The sequence below is a fragment of the Heterodontus francisci genome, chromosome 2 (genome assembly GCF_036365525.1).
Source record: "Heterodontus francisci isolate sHetFra1 chromosome 2, sHetFra1.hap1, whole genome shotgun sequence".
NCBI classification, from domain to species: Eukaryota; Metazoa; Chordata; class Chondrichthyes; order Heterodontiformes; family Heterodontidae; genus Heterodontus; species Heterodontus francisci.
The window spans coordinates 65181996-65199664 of NC_090372.1; positions in this window are offsets into that span (position 1 = coordinate 65181996).

Genomic DNA, 17669 nt, shown 5'->3' on the forward strand with positions numbered 1-17669 from the left:
ATTACCGCCCCATCAGTCTCCTCTCAATCATCAGTAAAGTGATGGAAGGTGTCATCAACAATACCGTCCATCGTGTTGTGTGGCACTATCACCGTGCTAAATGGGATAGATTTCGAACAGATCTAGCAATGCAAAACTGGGCATCCATGAGGCACTGTGGGCCATCAGCAGCAGCAGAAATGTACTCAACCGCAATCTCTGGCCTCATGGCCCGGCATATCCCCCACGCTACCAGCACCATAAAGCCAGGAGACCAGCCCTGGTTCAATGAAGAGTGCAGGAGGGCATGCCAGGAGTAGCACCAGGCATACCACAAAATGAGGTGCCAACCTGGTGAAGCTACAACCCGGACTACTTGCATGCCAAACTGCATAAGCAGCATGCAATAGAGAGAACTAAGCGATCCCATAACCAATGGATCAGATCTAAGCTCTGCAGTCCTGCCACATCCAGTCGTGAATGGTGGTGGACAATTAAACAACTGACTGGAGGAGGTGGCTCCACAAATATCCCCATCCTCAATGATGGGGGGCCCAGCACATCAGTGCGAAAGATAAGGCAGAAGCATTTGCAACAATCTTCAGCCAGAGGTGCCGAGTTGATGATCCATCTCGGCCCCCTCCTGAAGTCCCCAGCATTACAGATGCCAGACTTCAGCCAATTCGATTCACTCCACGTGATATCAAGAAACGACTGAAGGCATTGGATACTGCAAAGGCTATGGGCCCTGACAATATTCCGGCAATAGTACTGAGGACCTGTGCTCCAGAACTTGCCACACCCCTAGCCAAGCTGTTCCAGTATAGCTACAACACTGGCATCTACCCGGCAATGTGGAAAATTGCCCAGGTATATCCTGTACACAAAAAGCAGGACAAGTCCAACCCGGCCAATTACCGCCCCATCAGTCTACTCTCAATCATCAGTAAAGTGATGGAAAGTGTCATCAACAGTGCTATCAAGCAACACTTGCTTAGCAATAACCTGCTCACTGATGCTCAGTTTGGGTTCTGCCAGGGCCACTCAGCTCCTGACCTCATTACAGCCTTGGTTCAAACATGGACAAAAGAGCTGAACTCAAGAGGTGAGGTGAGAGTGACTGCCCTTGACATCAAGGCAGCTTTTGACCGAGTATGGCATCAAGGAGCCCCAGCAAAACTGAGGTCAATGGGAATCAGGGGAAAAACTCTCGGCTGGTTGGAGACATACCTAGCGCACTGCAGGAGTTCCTCAGGGTAGTGTCCTAGGCCCAACCATCTTCAGCTGCTTCATCAATGACCTTCCTTCAATCATAAGGTCTGAAGTGGGGATGTTTGCTGATGATTGCACAATGTTCAGCACCATTCACAACTCCTCAAATACTGAAGCAGTCCGTGTAGAAATGCAGCAAGACCTGGACAATATCCAGGCTTGGGCTGATAAGTGGCAAGTAATATTTGCTCCACACAAGTGCCAGGCAATGACCATCTCCAACAAGAGAGAATCTAACCATCTCCCCTTGACATTCAATGGTATTACCATCACTGATTCCCCCACTATCAACATCCTGGGGGCTACCATTGACCAGAAACTGAACTGGAGTAGTCATATAAATACCGTGGCTACAACAGCAGGTCAGAGGTTAGGAATCCTGTGGCGTGTAACTCACCTCCTGACTCCCCAAAGCCTATCCACAATCTGCAAGGCACAAGTCAGGAGTGTGATGGAATACTCTCCACATGCCTGGATGGGTGCAGCTCCAACAACACTCAAGAAGCTCGACACCATCCAGCATAAAGCAGCCTGCTTGATTGGCACCCCATCTACAAACATTCACTCCCCCCACCACCAATGCACAGTGGCAGCAGTGTGTACCATTTACAAGATGCACTGCAGCAATGCACCAAGGCTCCTTAGACAGCACCTTCCAAACCCGCAACCTCTACCACCTCGAAGGACAAGGGCAGCAGATGCATGGGAACATCACTACATGCAAGTTCCCGTCCAAGTCACACACCATCCTAACTTGGACTATATCGCCGTTCCTTCACTGTCGCTGTGTCAAAATCCTGGAACTCCCTTCCTAAAAGCATTGTGGGTGTACCTACCTCACATGGACTGCAGCGGTTCAAGAAGGCAGCTTGCCACCACCTTTTCAAGGGCAGTTAGGGATGGGCAATAAATGCTGGCCTGGCCAGCGTCGCCCACATCCCATGAATGAATTTAAAAAAAATCTGGCTGGACCACATAAATCACTATCAGGTCCTGGTCTCTTCTGCTAAAACTGCTTACTATTCCAGGATCATCCTAGAATGTAAAGATAACCCCCAGCTTCTTTTTTTCACTGCAAACCATCTTCTTACACCCCTCTCCCCTGTCTCCTCCATCATCACCTCCAACAAGAAGTGCGAGGACCTCATGGACTTCTTTGTCACTAAGATTGAGACCATCTGATCAGCTGCCTCTGCCTTTCTTCCCTTCGACTAACCCACCGGCCCAAACTTCCTGTAAAGTTCCTTTCTGCCCTAACATGAACCCACATCATTCTCTAGTTTCTCTCTTATCTTCCGTCATGCCCTCACCAAGCTCATCTTGTCCATGAGACACCCGACTATTTCTCATCTGCAGCTGCCCTTCAGTGACATCAGCCAGAAGCACAGCATTAGATTTACTTGTACGCTGATGACACCCAGCTCTACCTCACCACACCTCACCCGACACCCAGCTCCACTGTCGTGAACTTGTCAGACTGATTAGCCAACATCCAGTACTGGATGAGCAGAAATTTCCTCCAATTAAATATTAAGAAGACTGAAGCCATTGTTTTCAGTCCCCCCTCCAAACTCTGTTCCCTATCTACCCACGCAATCCCTGCCCCAACATCTATCAGAGACTAAACCAGACTATTTGCAACATTGGTATCATATTTGACTCTGAGCTGAGCTTCTGACCACATATCTGCACCATCACTAAGACCGCCTATTTTCACCTCCATAACATCACCCAACTTTGCCCCTTCCTCAGCTCATCTGCTGCTGAAACCCTCATTCATTCCTTTGTTACCTCTTCACTAATGCATTCCAGGCTGGCCTCCGCATTCAATCCTCTGTAAATTTGAGATCATTCAAAACTCTGCTGCCCGTGTTCTAACTCGCACCAAGTCCCATTCACCATCACCCCTGTGCTCATGACCTACCTTGGCTGCCGGTCAAGCAACAGCTGCTTTTTAAATTCTCATCCTTTTTAGATTAGATTAGAGATACAGCACTGAAACAGGCCCTTCGGCCCACCGAGTCTGTGCCGAACATCAACCACCCATTTATACTAATCCTACACTAATCCCATATTCCCAACAAACATCCCCACCTGTCCTTATATTTCCCTACCACCTACCTATACTGGTGACAATTTATAATGGCCAATTTACCTATCAACCTGCAAGTCTTTTGGCTTGTGGGAGGAAACCGGAGCACCCGGAGGAAACCCACGCAGACACAGGGAGAACTTGCAAACTCCACACAGGCAGTACCCGGAATCGAACCCGGGTCCCTGGAGCTGTGAGGCTGCGGTGCTAACCACTGCGCCACTGTGCCGCCCCTTCAAATCCTTCCATGGCCTACAACCCTCCGAGTTATTTTGTGCATCTAATGTTGACCTCTTGAGCACCCCCAATTTTAATTACTCCAACACTGGTGGCTATGCCTTCAGTTGCCTAGGTCCTCTGGAATTCCCTCCCTAAACCTCTCCATCTCTCTACCTCTCTTTCTTTCTTTAAAACCCTCCTTAAAACTGACCTCTTTGACAAAGCTATTGGATATCTGCCCTAATATCTTCTTATGTGGTTCAGTGCCTAATTTTTCTTTATAATGCTCCTGTGAAGCACCTTGGGATGTTTTATTACGTTAAAGGCACTATATGGATATAAGTTTTTGTTTAATCTAAGAGAGCTGAAAATGCTACTTTGGTAGTCAGCTCCTTATTTGTCATTATTAACTTCAGATTACTTTGTAGTTAACTCCTTTGCAGGTAAAAAGATGAACTCTGATTTATTAAATTAGGGGGATTCCCTTTGTACATGCTGTAAACTTACTACCAATTTAATGCTAAAAAGATTTTTGTTTAGCAGTAGTCATAATCTTGGCCGAATGACAGAGACACCATAGTTTCTGCTGTTGATATAACCCATCAGATGGTAGTTACTTTTGTTGAATTATAATTGCGAGTTAGTATGTGGGATACGTAGTGGAGAGAGAAACACAGAGGGAATCATAGGAACATAGAAGCAGGAGTAGGCCATTCAGCCCATCGAGCCTGCTTCATCATTCAATACAATCATGGCTGACCATCCACTTCAATGACTTTTTCCACACACTATCCCCATATCCCTTAATGTCATTGGTACTTAGAAATCTGTCAATCTCTACTTTAAACATACTCAATGACTGAGCTTCCACAGCCCTCTGGGGTAGAGAATTCCAAAGATTCACAACCCTCTGAGTAAAGAAATTTCTCATCTCTGTCCTAAGTGGCTTCCCCCTTATTTTGAAATTGTGTCCCCTGGTTCTAGACTCCCCAGCCAGGGGAAGCATCTTACCTGCATTTACCTTGTCTATCCCTTTAAGTATTTTGTAGGTTTTAACGAGTTCACCTCTCATTTTTCGAAACTCTGGAGAATACAGGCCCAGTTTCCCCAATCCATCTTCATAGGACAGTCCCACTATCCCGGGAACAAGTCTGATGAACCTTCGTTGCATTCCCTCTATGGCAATAATATCCTTTCTAAGGTAAGGGGACCAAAAACTGCACACAGTACTCCAGGCACGGTCTAACCAAGGTTCGAGACAATTGAAGCAAGACTTCACTACTCCTGTACTCAAAATAATGTTTGAGATAGTAGTACATATTGGTATTTACTGCATGGGCAACAGATATCATCGGGTGAAATGCAGAAAGGAAAACCTGGCATGGAGAATCACATGCCCTTGTATGAACTGGCAGACTTTCCTTCTAATAATTTCTTTAGAAGGAAAATCTGGTGGGTACTTTTACTAATGTTTGATCCTCCTCACCAGAAGTTTCTTTCTGTTCTCTGTCCAGGTGGTAATGATAAAAAATGTGGTCTTCCATTTTCTATGTTTTTAAATGATGTGCTATAGAAAATTATAAACCAATATGAGCTATGTTTTACTCATGTTTTTGGAGAAATCAATGTATTTTCAACAATTATTGCAAATGTGATTCACATTAGAAAAGTGGTTTGTTAGTAGAGGAACAAGAAGACCCAGGACTGCAACTAGCAAAAAGCAGTAAATTGAGAAACATCTTATCCCAATCACAGGGTGCATTGTACAAGGATAAATTGCATGGGCATGGGCTTGTCAGAGAAGCAGTGCATATAGAGGTTAAAGCTTAACAGAACAATACTAAAAAAAATCAGTCAGATAATGACACTGGTCTTTGATTCACATCAACTCTGCCTGTGGCCTTTAATGTTGTGTGAGCTATAAATTCTTGTGCCACAGGCTCCTTCCAAGCAATTGCAGACTACAATAACATTGCACAGTGAACCATGACCATCTGTATTCAAGGGGTGATTGATGCACTGATCCAGCTGGATGACCACTTTCTATATTCCCATAGATGTGTGGAGAAAGAGTTAGCCATAATGAAAATAGTGCTCAAGTGCTGAATTTCCCGCACTATATATTCCTATCCTGAGTGGCGTGAAACAGGGCTGTGTTCTCACACCCACACTTTTTGGGATTTTCTTCTCCCTGCTGCTCTCACATGCGTTCAAGTCCTCTGAAGAAGGAATTTTCCTCCACACAAGATCAGGTGGCAGGTTGTTCAACCTTGCCCGTCTAAGAGCGAAGTCCAAAGTACGGAAAGTCCTCATCAGGGAACTCCTCTTTGCTGACGATGCTGCTTTAACATCTCACACTGAAGAGTGCCTGCAGAGTCTCATCGACAGGTTTGCAGCTGCCTGCAATGAATTTGGCCTAACCATCAGCCTCAAGAAAACGAACATCATGGGGCAGGACGTCAGAAATGCTCCATCCATCAATATTGGCGACCACGCTCTGGAAGTGGTTCAAGAGTTCACCTACCTAGGCTCAACTATCACCAGTAACCTGTCTCTAGATGCAGAAATCAACAAGTGCATGGGAAAGGCTTCCACTGCTATGTCCAGACTGGCCAAGAGGGTGTGGGAAAATGGCGCACTGACACGGAACACAAAAGTCTGAGTGTATCAGGCCTGTGTCCTCAGTACCTTGCTCTATGGCAGCGAGGCCTGGACAACGTATGTCAGCCAAGAGCGACGTCTCAATTCATTCCATCTTCGCTGCCTCCGGAGAATACTTGGCATCAGGTGGCAGGACCGTATCTCCAACACAGAAGTCCTCGAGGCGGCCAACGTCCCCAGCTTATACACACTACTGAGTCAGCGGTGCTTGAGATGGCTTGGCCATGTGAGCCGCATGGAAGATGGCAGGATCCCCAAAGACATATTGTACAGCGAGCTCGCCACTGGTATCAGACCCACCGGCCGTCCACGTCTCCGCTTTAAAGCCGTCTGCAAACGCGACATGAAATCCTGTGACATTGATCACAAGTCGTGGGAGTCAGTTGCCAGCGTTCGCCGGAGCTGGCGGGCAGCCATAAAGGCGGGGCTAAAGTGTGGCGCGTCGAAGAGACTTAGTAGTTGGCAGGAAAAAAGACAGAGGCGCAAGGGGAGAGCCAACTGTGCAACAGCCCTGACAAACAAATTTCTCTGCAGCACCTGTGGAAGAGCCTGTCACTCTAGAATTGGCCTTTATAGCCACTCCAGGCACTGCTCCACACGCCACTGACCACCTCCAGGCGCTTATCCATTGTCTCTCGAGATAAGGAGGCCAAAGAAGGAGATGGGTAGTCTGTGTCAATACGAACATGAAAAAGTCATGAATTCCCAAGTTCCCATTCCCTCAAAATCCAGATAAGATTTATATTTTATTCATTCTCATGATTATGGCATTGCTGACAAGACTGCCACATACAGGCCAAACTTAGTAATAACAGCAGGTTTCCTTCTCTGAAGGCCATTTGTGAACCATTTGGTTTTATTTTTAAAAAAACTGACAGGTTCATGACCACCTTTACTGATATTTCCAGATTTTTTGAACTGATTTCAAATAATGGGAATTAAACACATGGTTTATCTGGATTGCTAGTCCAGTTACATAACCACTACACTACCATACACTGTCTATAATTTGTTCATATCCAGGTAAGATGTTAAACTGAAGCCTTTCCTGTCTGTTCAGGTGGGCATAAAAGATTCCATGGTACTATTCAGGGAAGTGCAATGGAGTTCTCCCCAAGTCCAGGCCAACATTCATCCCTAAGCCAACATCATCAAAACTGATTAAGTGGCTAGTTATGACATTGTTGTTTGTGCATAAACTGGCCGCTACATTAGCCAACATATCTACGTTGACTACACTTCTGAATTATTCAACGAGATCTCCATAACACTCCTTAGCCAGTTTTCTGTGTTTGGTTTACAAAAATAGATGACTATTTTGAAGTCTGGCTTCTGAAGGAAAGAATATAATATGGAATTGCAAATGTAAGACAGCAAGAAAAGACAAATATACACAAATCATTGTCGGAAGGACCTTCAGGATTTTAATGTAATAATGTGCTGCTTAGACAGCTCTTGAAATGCCCTACAGCAAGCAAAGTATGTGAAATTATATGGTATGTTGCACTATGTATAACTTGGCAATCCAGGGAAGTGTCAGTGTGAAGTTAATGGATGAACAGTTCCACAATACTGCTGTGGATGAAATAGATTTTGAATGGCTTGTAGCAGGGTCACAGTAAGAGCTTTGTACCAATCTCACTGAGGCACGTTTCAATTGAAGACAATTAATTCACCACATTCTATACATTTTAGAAACAAGACTGTGTTTAAATTATCTAGACTGAATAAGCAATGAACATTCCAACAATATAATTTGAAAACTTGAGAATATACTTTTGTTAAAATCTTACAATAAATTTCTAATTTTGAAGTGAAATAGCCTGGAAATTATCAATTGTCATCAAATTGGCCTCTTCAAATATTAGTGTATAAATTCTGAGGGTGTGAAATACCAATCCCTAGCACCGTTGGAAACAATGGGCACTACGGAAGATGGAGGCCCTCTGAATGGGGCAGCTGAAGCAGCTGAAGATGGTTGGGCCTAGGACACTACCCTGAGGAACTCCTGCAGTGATGTCCTGGAGCTCAGATGATTGACCTCCAACAACCACAACCATCTTTCTTTGTGCTAGGTATGACACCAGCCAGCGGAGGGTTTTCCCCCTGATTCCCATTGACTCCAGTTTTGCAAGGGCTCCTTGATGCCATACTCGGTCAAATGCTGCCTTGATGTCAAGGGTAGTCACTCTCACCTCACCTCTTGAGTTCAGCTCGTTTGTCCATGTTTGAACCAAGGCTGTAATGAGGTCAGGAGCTGAGCGGCCCTGGCAGAACCCAAACTGAGCATCAGTGAGCAGGTTATTGCTAAGCAAGTGCCGCTTGATGGCACTGTTGATGACACCTTCCATCACTTTACTGATGATTGAGAGTAGACTGATGGGGCGGTCATTGGCCGGGTTGGACTTGTCCTGCTTTTTTGTGTACAGGATATACCTGGGCAATTTTCCACATTGCAGGGTAGATACCAGTGTTGTAGCTGTACTGGAACAGCTTGGTTAGCGGCGCGGCAAGTTCTGGAGCACATGTCTTTAGTACAATTGCCGGAATATTGTCAGGGCCCATAGCTTTTGCAGTATCCAGTGTCTTCAGTCGTTTCTTGATATCACGCGGAGTGAATCGAACCGAACATCACATCATCCTCAATGTTCTCAGTGATACCGGATGCCATGGGCTCTGATGCAGCCCCAAGATGCAGGGAACCATCTCCTCTGTAGGGCTCAGGAGATGCAGACATCCTTCTTCCCCAGTGGTTCAGCTCTGCTTGCTTCTGTTATGTACCACCTTGTGCTGCAAGAGTGAGGGAAGAATTTCAGTGATTTTTTTCACACTGTGTTTGGGTGATGTGCCTGGCACAACTGAATACCTAAGGTATGTAGAAGCAGTGGGAGCTGGGTGTGAAGTTGGCCTCCTTGGAATGTATGTGAGGGTGAGGTGGAATATCTGGATGTTAAGCCTGAGTTTTGAGTACCAGGGATTGCTGCTGAGTGAGAGATGGGGGTGTGACGCATTGAGCTGCGTGAGAGGTTGATGCATTGGGTAGGAGATGTCATGCAGTCACTGACCTTGACTATTGACATTAGCCATTACATTTCTTGTGGCACTGTTGCCAGGTCCTCGAGTCCAAACTTCAGGAATTGATCTACATTACCACCTGCTCCCATTCCTTCCTGCTCCTGAGGGTGGTCCTTGAGGGTTTACTGGTTTCCCCCCCAGAAACATGGCCACATGCCTCCTGTCCATCTCCACCATAAAGTCCTCCAGTTCCACATCTGTGAGTTTGGGAACCCTCTGACTGTCCTGGTGCTCCATTTTCCTTGTTTAGAATTGCAGCAATAGCATCCAGCAATAGCCTCCTGTAATTCACTGTATCTTCTCTTTAAGAAGGACAGGACGCCTTTAAGGGGAACAACCTGTCTGCACCATATGCTGTCCATGAACGCTGCTTGTCCTCCTGCTGAGCACTCAGGCAGCCAGCAGTATGGGGCCTGCTTGGACCAATGCTACAATCATTTAAATGAGGAGGCAGCACACAATTTGTATGCTGCCTTCCTCCATGGCAACAGGCACTTTGAGGATGTCACTCAATGGTGGCCTCACCACAGACCATCACAGAATCACAGAATAATACAGTGCAGAAGAGGCCCTTCGGCCCATCGAGTCTGCACCGATGCATTAAAGACACCTGACCTGTCTACCTAATCCCATTTGCCAGCACTTGGCCCATAGCCTTGAATGTTATGACGTGCCAAGTGCTCATCCAGGTACTTTTTAAAGGATGTGAGGCAACCCACCTCTACCACCCTCCCAGGCAGTGCATTCCAGACAGTCACCATCCTCTGGGTAAAAAAGTTCTTCCTCAAATCCCCCTAAACCTCCCGCCCCTCACCTTAAACTTGTGTGCCCTCGTAACTGACCCTTCAATTAAAGGGAACAGCTGCTCCCTATCCACCCTGTCCATGCCCCTCATAATCTTGTACACCTCGATCAGGTCACCCCTCAGTCTTCTCTGCTCCAACGAAAACAACCCAAGCCTATCCAACCTCTCTTCATAGCTTAAATGTTCCATCCCAGGCAGCATCCTGGTGAATCGCCTCTGCACCCCCTCCAGCGCAATCACATCCTTCCTATAATGTGGCGACCAGAATTGCACACAGTACTCCAGCTGTGGCCTTACCAAAGTTCTATACAACTCCAACATGACCTCCCTGCTTTTGTAATCTATGCCTCGATTGATAAAGGCAAGTGTCTCATATGCCTTTTTCACCACCCTATTAACCTGCCCTTCTGCCTTCAGAGATCTATGGACAAACACACCAAGGTCCCTTTGTTCCTCAGAACTTCCCAGTGTCAGGCCATTCATTGAATACTTCCGTGCCACATTACTCCTTCCAAAGTGTATCACCTCACACTTTTCAGGGTTAAATTCCATCTGCCACTTTTCTACCCATTTGACCATCCTGTCTATATCTTCCTGTAACCCAAGACACTCAACCTCACTGTTAACCACTCGGCCAATCTTTGTGTCATCCGCGAACTTACCGATCCTACCCCTCACATAGTCATCTATGTCGTTTATATAAATGACAAACAATAGGGGACCCAGCACAGATCCCTGTGGTACGCCACTGGACACTGGCTTCCAGTCACTAAAACAGCCATCTGTCATCACTCTCTCAATTTTGAATCCACTGCCTGCCACTTGGAAAAAGACCCATTTATCCCTACTCTTTGTTTCCTGTCTGCCAACCAGTTCTCTATCCATGTCAGTACCTTACCCCCAATCCCATGTGCTTTAATTTTGCACACTAATCACTTATGTGGGACCTTATCGAAAGTCTTCTGAAAGTCCAAATACACCACATCTACTGGTTCTCCTTTATCTATTCTACTAGTTACATCCTCAAAAAATTCCAATAGATTTGCCAAACATGGTTTCCCTTTCGTAAATCCATGTTGACTTTGTCCAATCGTGTCATTGTTTTCCAAGTGCTCTCCTATTACATCTTTTATAATGGACTCTAGCATTTTCCCCTCTACTGATGTCAGGCTAACCGGTCTATAATTCCCTGTTTTCTCTCTGCCTCCTTTTATGAATAGTGGAGTTACATTAGCTACCCTGCAATCTGTTGGAACTGTTCCAGAGTCTATAGAATTTTGAAAAATGACCAGCAATGTATCGACTATTTCAAGGGCCACTTTCTTAAGTATTCTGGGATATAGATTATCAGGCCCTGGGGATTTATCGGTCTTCAATCCCAAGAATTTCCCTGACACCATTTCCCTATTAATACTGATTTCATACAGTTCCTCCTTCTCACTTAGACCCTATGTTCCCCAACATTTCTGGGAGGTAATTTGTGTCCTTTGTGAAGACAGAACCAAAGTATGTATTTAATTGGTCTGCCATTTCTTTGGTCCCCATTATAAATTATAAGTTATAAATTCCCATAGGAACAGGAGTAGGCCATTCAGTCCATTGAGCCTGCTCCGCCATTCAATACGATCATGGCTGATCATCCACTTCAATGCCTTTTTCCCACACTATCCCCATATCCCCTTATGTCATTTGTATCTAGAAATCTGTCAATCTCTGCTTTAAACATACTCAATGATTGAGCTTCCACAGCCCTCTGGGGTAGAGAATTCCAAAGATTAACAACCCTCTGAGTAAAGAAATTTCTCCTCATCTCTGTCCTAAGTGGCTTCCCCCTTATTTGACCCCTTCCTCCCCCTGATCTATACACAGAATGCAGAGTTGACCCCTACCCCTCCTCGGTGGTGCCAGCTTCTCATGGACGGGAAAGTGAAGGCGCATGAGTGCCGCACTTTGAACTCAAGATCAGGAACGGATAGGAAGATTGCTGCGAATGACATTGAAATTTATGCAGAGAGGTATTTTAAATATTTAAACTCGGGTTCCATTGTAGAGTGGCAGAGGGGCTGCCACGGAGCTTCCTCGCCTCTGGGAAGATCGGGCCTAGCAATACCAGCACCGGGTTCTGTGGCGGCCGCTACCGCTCTGATTCTCCAGCCCCCACCACAGAACCCGCCATTGGGAGGACAAGATCCAGTCCAACTGGTGGAATCTTACGAGTGCCGCAGCGTTCCTGACAGTGGGACTGGAAGTTGTCATAACTTCTGCCCTGCCACAAATTCCCTTTCCTGCACAATGTTGTATTTAAATTAGCCAATGTGGTGACAGGCATGGGGAACATGTAGTATCATGTGGCAGGGGAGGCTTTTCATTGGTGGAACCCGCCGTCACTGCCCCAAGCATGATGATCGCCACAGGTATAAAACATTCTGTGCTTGCAGTCTCATGGCTCATCAGCCTTCCTTTCATGTATCTTCAGACTAACTTAAATAGAAGCTTTTACTTAAATCAAAATATTTTTGCTTTCCTTATTTTGTGAAACTCACCACCAACTTCATATCATTTATTTTTCCTACAGCTAAAGTGAATCACATGGCAGCCAGCAGGCAGCGGCCTGCCCCACAGTTCAGTGATGCCTCCCTGCAAGTTCTCCTTCAGGCCTCAGGGAAAGGTGGGAGGTACTCTACCCTGCAGATGGAGTCAGAAGAACCTCCCACCTCACCAAGGTGGCCTGGAAGCAGATAGTGAAGGAGGTCTCGAACCATTGGGTAACTCTTAAAAAATGGGTGTAATGTGTTCTTTATGCTGTCCAATGCAACATAAATGCGATGCTTGGAGTCTGGTTGGTTACAGCTCTCAAACAGATTTATTACAGCTAAACTATTATATACATTACAGAGCAAACTATTTACAGAACCTTCCTTTAGGTCTTCCAATTGCAGAGTGACTCAGGCTTGTAATCACATGACTGCATCCTGGTACTTAGCTCATTAGCATAAGATCTTAAAGGGACATCATTCTTAAAGGCAATTATATAACATCCCCTTTCTTTCCAAAGATAAGTCTAGTATGCTACAAGTAAGAACATATAACATTGGATAACATCAAAATTATTTACACATAGACAGAGATTTTGAAATTTACCCATGCAGAAGCTTAAGAGTCCATATATTGTTTCGCTGGTTTGACAACTCTTGCTCGGAGAATTTGCGTCTGAGGTTTCTCCCTTTCTGCATTCAGATTCTGTTGCTCTGCCTTCAGCCTGCTAATATATTCTGTTGCTTTTCACAAGGTGACAACTTTTGAGGTCTTGTCATTCTTGGAAGGTTCTGGCACCTCATCTCAAAGAGCAATAGACATTGCTTCAACTTATTCCACCTCTGCTTCTTCAGGACATTTTGTGTTCTTCGCCTCTCCTCATCCCCTGTGTCTGAAGGCCTGGGGCTCAGGGTTGAGGACTTATTGGGGGAGGAATACTTGGGTCTCATGGTGGTACCAGTCCATTATGGCTCGTTGTGGTGCTGGCGTTTCTCTAGAGAGCAGAAGTGAAGGGGCAACATAGTTGTGCTGTTGCTGGGTTTCCAGACTGCATGATTTGGTGCTGGCCAGCGTTTATGAACAGGCTTCGGTCCTTGGAGATTTCCCCTTAGGAATGCTCCCCACTGCCAGCCTTTGCTTCTCAGCGGTTACAACATCAATCTCTTCTTCTGAGTTGCTGGAGCATCAAGAAAAAATGCCTGTTGACAAAGAACTTTCATCATCTGAATTTGGATCTTCATTCGCTTGGTGTGGCATCTCTGAGAAGAGACTGATACTCTCCAAACCAGAACTACTGAATCCTGGAGGAACTGTGACTCAATGCAGGTACCCTTCGTCTCTTCTGCTGTAATGGGTACTTTGGTGACCTCGTGGATAGTTATGATGTTGAGGTCCTTACATGTTGGTAGTCCTGCCACTGCTGGTCTGCTCGTGTCTACCAGGTAAAATATTTGTGGTTCCCATGCCAACTTGCCACAGCTGCGTTGTTTTGTCAGTGTGTCACTGCAAGGGATGGGTGACCCATTGTATGCAGATAACTTTGCAGTCAGTTGTCAGTTGTATCATTAATTTTCGACGACTCCAGTGCATATCCTTCAGAATTCGGACTGGTAGGATATTTGCACCAATGCCGGTGTCAATCTTAACCCTGAGTATATGTTTAGCAGCTTTCTTTGGGCACATGATATTAATGGTAGGAAAAGCTTTCAGTTGATGGACTTCATCAAAATGATGTGTCAGGTTCACAATGTGGAACACCTGTTTGTCTTTTGGCTGAGAATGGCTTCTCTCTGAGTCTTGTCTCAGTTCCGTTTCACTGTGGACCTTATGTATCAGCTTGCATTTAGGCAGGTCTCTGGTGCTCTCCTTGCTGCTGTTGCCCTGTTGCTGCACATGTCTTCTGTTTGCTTGTGTCCTATTGTGACTTCTGGCTGCGAATTTGGAGCCAGATTTCCTGCATAGGAGGGCCCAGTGTCCTTTTGCACCACACGCCTTGCACAGATCTTGAAATGCAACTTTGCAGTGAGAGGGACAAACCACACTTATGACACAGCTTGCTTGCTCTTTTCGACCTGGTTATTATGCTGATACTGTTGCTGCACCTAGTGCTTGCTGATGCTGTTCTCCAGCTACACTGGCTTCATATTTCCTGCCATCCTCCAGCACAGCATCAATGCTGTGACCTTTTTTTTCCCCAAGACTTCTTTCTGAAATAATGAGATAGGTTTTGAGACAATCACCAGCTCCATTATTCAGTCCAACAGCTCAGTTTCTGAAAAAAATCACATTTGTTGCCCTCACTACAGCATCCACTGATGAACAGATCTATTGACTCCTGTGGGCCTATAGAATATCAAATCCAGGTGGTAAATTTGAAAATTCTCTCTTAATTGGAGCTGATCATCTCACACTTTCCATATCTTTGTGGGATCTTTCTGTTCCTCTTCAGATAAGCCAGAGGTATTAATTCTGTGCAATCCCTCATTTCCAACTGCTATCGGTATTTTTACAGCCTGCTTCTCTAATTCTGCAATCACTTGGTCTGGAACCCGGATAGGATATCCATGACCTTCCAGTTGGGAAATTTGGTCTCTATTTTCCTGCTCTTCTTTAGCTTAAAACTTGCTTTAAGACTTGTTTTCCTTTAAGAAATGCTCTGTTATTTAGACCAGTTGCTTGATTTGAGAGGAGCAGGTGTTTGACAGTGCTCTGTGTTTATCTTGTTTGCAGCACTTAAGCCTATCTGTTTACACAACTGTACACTAGGCAGTTCAATTGCTTTTTTTTTAAAGAGTTTGTTTGTGTTCTTCACACTCGAGTTGTTTAATGGTATTTTTATAGCTGTGGCTGTGTGAATGGAAGCTCTTCTTCACGCTTGAGTGATTTTACTTTGGCTGCATGGATGAGACTTTGCAGTGATTGGGGCTTTCCTGTGCTTTTTGCAATTGAACACCTCCTGTAATGGCACTGACCTCGATCAGCCTGGGAGAGGAGTCGGGTCGTCCCCATTTTTTTACTGAATCTTTAGAAAAAGCAATCTTTTAAGCACTTCAAAGCTTGTTTGTTTTTTTAAAAGCAGTATCCCTTGAACATCGGCACAATAACTCACCTGATTTACTTACAGCCTGTTGTTCTGAGCTCTATCTTCTACAGCTGGAGGTAGGTTCTTCTTTCCACTTGCAATGGCCGGCAAGTACACAGAAACTTCAAGAAATTTGACACGCTCAAAGGCGGGATGAGGAATGCATTCAAATATGCCAGTATTGTACACAAGGTTGACCACAGGAATGCCCTAGTGGGAATGTAATGAAAATTTTCTTCGAAAATCAGGAGAAACTTCACAAGCGCAGACTATTTGCTGGTGTATAATGACAGACTGGTCATTCCAATTTCTCTTTGATCAGATATTTGGCAAGAATCCATCAAAGCTACATGGGAATCACAAAATTCAGAGCATGAGTTCAATCATCTACTTGGTGGCCGGGAATATCCAATGACATAGAAAACATAATCTTGAATTGCTAGGTATGTGCGGTACACATACCAGACCAGAGGGCATCTCTGATAACTACACAATTTCCAACCAGACCATGGCAACTTCTAGGAATGGATTTATTTATGTAAAATAGAAAAATTTACATCATAGTGATCAATTTTTTAAAAGATGGATTGAAGTGAAAAGATTGTACTCAACAACAACAGAATCTGTCATTTGAGTTTTACAGGAGATATTTGCACGCATGGTATTCCTGACAAGTTGTGTCAGACAATGAACCACAGTTTGCAAATTTAATACTTCACACAATTTGCAAGGAAGTGGGGATTTGAACATTTCACAAGTTCCCCTCGTTACCCTCAATTGAATGGTGAAGCGGAGAGAGAAGTGCAAACCATTAAATCGTTGTTGAAGAAGAACAAAGATCTTCCAACTGCAGTATTGAATTATCGATCTACTCCATTGTTACGTGGACTTTCACCTTCAGAGCTGTTGATGGGGAGGAAGCTGAAAACTCAACTTCCTGTTCTACCCAGAAAACTACTTCTGGGGCTAGAGGCACACAACTACAAACAAGTTCAAGACAGAGAAAAGTCTTGCAGGAATCAACAAGCTCGCAATTACAATAAGAGATTTCTTACCAGAAATCTACTAATGTTAAAGGATGGAGAGAAGGTATGGATACAAGATCTTGGACAAGAAGGTAAAGTCATCCAGAGAGAGTAAGTTCATGTGAGATCTTATGCAGTCCACATTCCCAAAGGTACTATCCACCAAAATAGGAGAAACCTTATCCCTATTCCTCCAACACAACAACCAGTCATATATTTGGAGGAACCAGATGATGATCAAAAAACCCAGAGACAACAGGATATTGCAAACATTGGTCAAGGCAATCAAAGTTGTCGAACAAGACTTTCAAGAAAGGCTAAAATAAGAGCAAAATACTGCGATGCTGGAACTCTGAAATGAGAACAGAAAGTACCAGAAATACTCAGCAGGTCTGGCTGATGATGCCAGACCTGTTGAGTATTCTGGCACTTTCTGTTCTCAATTCAAGAAAGACTACTGATCTTCCAAGTCTGACAAGAACAGGATCAGGAAGAGTCGTAAAGCCTCCTGACGGATTGAATTTATAATGTTAGAGACTTGGGGGGAAATGGGGTAGTATGTAAAGCCAAAATGAATAAATGTGTATATATATCAAAAATATATATGGACAACGACTTGGGGGGGCGGGGAGATGTAGTATAAGGCTCTGAAAGGGTTAATGTTTGAGACAGTGAGTGTAACCCCTCCCACTGTAGTGATGATGATGTAATAGTCACATGGGTACTAAGCTTGGAAGAAGCTAGATGCATCATGAGAGATGATAGCTAGACATACTTAATGAGAGTGTAAATAGTTATGTGTATAAAATAAACAAGTTACTATTTAGCCATATAAAGACACCAAGACATCTGTAAACAATGCTTGAACCACGCTAGCAACAATATAAAAAAATTCCCCAGCACAGATACATCCACACAGTTTGT